The following is a 2,068-nucleotide window of genomic DNA, read 5'->3' as shown; positions in this document are numbered from 1 at the left end:
TTTTAATTCTCTGAGATAATGTTTCAGTCCCTTCAGAAAGTGACTGATGAAATTTATGATTTAAATCAGCTGTTCCTTCTTCCATAGTAATAAATTTCTCCTTAATATCAGCCTGAACCTTTTCTAAATTTTTTTCAGTCACCATTGTCTTATTAAACAAAGTTCTGTTCTCTTCCTGCAGAACTTTAAACTGTGGTGGTTGGATTAATGGAGACCAATGGTAATAGGTATTTGAACAAGTTTAATGACAAAACCAGACTCACGAAACCAAGGTTCCAGCGGAGTACCCGGTCCAGGCAGGAAGGGGCTCGCAGCGTCTGCACGCCCAATTTATCAGTAAACATACACCCGAGGGCAGCCCGCCCCCAAGGGGAGGGCTTATCCCTACAGCCATAAGAGATCAAGATGAATATTAGTGGCAGAGCAATGACTGCTGTGCCTACTGTGAAAATGACCAACTCATTTGGGGAGATGTCTGAGCATGAGAGCTTCATCAATGCTGTGGGGTCACAGAAGAAATGAGAAAAGGTGCTGTTGGCACAGAAGGATAGCCGGGCCTGTCGGAGGGTGTGAGATAGAGCACTGCCACAGGGCAGGATCTAGGACATAGCTCCCCATGAAATACACAGTTCCTCTTTCATGATATTGGTATAGTGGAGGGAATGGCAAATGGCCACACACCAATCATATGCCGTTGAAGTGAGAGTAAAGTGTCCAAATCAGTGAATAATATAAAAAATACATCTGTGTTACACAATCTGCATAGGGAATGGATGGATCCTGAGTCTACATGTTTTTTTAGCATCTTGGATACGGTAACATGAGAAAGAGATGAAAGAGATGTCTGTGAAGGCCAAGTGGCTGAGGAAGAAGTACATGGGGTGTGGAGGTGAGAGTCCAGCCTGATGAGCAGGATGATGAGCAGGTTCCCCAGCACCGTGGTCAGATACATGGTCAGGAATAACACAGAGTACATGCCTTGGTCCCCTGGCTGGATGGGGAGTCCCAGGTGGATGAACTCAGATACTGTGCTCTTGTTATCCCTCCTCAGGCTCTTCTTCTCTTTGCTGTTAACAGGAAGATATTGAAGAACAAAGGAACAAACAGGCATTGATTTATGGCATGGAAGTAAAAATATAATTCCATTTATGGACAAATATATGCTGTTATTACTCATTTAAAGTGGGCTGCACAGGAAATGAAAAAAATTGCCAACAAAGAAAATATTTTAATAAAGAGGCATCATTGCCATTTATCAACATCTGGAACAAGGAAAATGTGTTGCCTTGCAAATGCATAGTCAGGAAGATTGTTTTAGGGGAGAACTTTGCACCTTCAGATTGCACTGTTTTAGGAGAGAACTTTGCACCTTCAGATTGCAATGTAAACTTTTAAAATGTGATTTAATTAGCACTAGTAGTTAAAATATAAGGTGGAGATTTCAAAGTTTTCAATAACAAAAACAATTAAAATTGGCTCAAAATAAATTGATTTGGATGCAGCATATTGGTAAATCATTTGTTCTGTATGTTCAAGCCCAGTACTACAAAAACAAATGACCACTGCAAAAAATAAAAGTTGTTGAGAAAACAAACATATCTGTTTATTATGATAGCAAGTGAAAATATTATTGATAATTATACATTTATTGACAGTTATCACACTTATAAGGACTTTTTAGATAATTTTCTGATCTCCTCTTGATTCAATGACCTCTCTTGACTTCATGAAAATGCATACTCCAATATAGAAAGAGGGTTTAGCTTGTTTGCTCTGTTTTAATCAAGAAATTAAAAAAAAAAACAGAACCACTGCTGTTCCATGTCAGAGCCCCTAGGTCCCAACATAGAAACTCTTTCCCTATCTTGACCAGTATGGAGGCGTGAGAAAATAATGAGACATGGTTCACACAGTCATCACAGAAGGGCCTCTCAGGCTTTCTCTATCCTGAAGATCTACCCACGTTTATTTTCTAAAATACCTTTTAACCCCCAGCTAAACCAAGGTGGATCCTCATTAATATTCCCTTTCGGTGGGTGGGAGGGCGGGGCTAGGGAATCACCTGCAA

The 2,068-nt window shown here is 40.1% G+C and overlaps 1 pseudogene; it reads right to left on the bottom strand.

Moving 5' to 3' along the window:
- LOC126495357 (olfactory receptor 1J4-like) overlaps positions 1 to 1,111 on the bottom strand; it is a 7,548-nt pseudogene extending 6,437 nt beyond the window's left edge.
- Between the last annotated feature and the right edge of the window lie 957 nt (positions 1,112 to 2,068).

Source organism: Alexandromys fortis, unplaced genomic scaffold (assembly GCF_014885135.2).
Source record: "Alexandromys fortis isolate MF-2015 unplaced genomic scaffold, M_Fortis_MF-2015_v1.1 scaffold_447, whole genome shotgun sequence".
NCBI lineage: Eukaryota > Metazoa > Chordata > Mammalia > Rodentia > Cricetidae > Alexandromys > Alexandromys fortis.
Note: the sequence above shows the minus strand (reverse complement) of the source record. Positions and strands in the feature narration are given on the sequence as shown.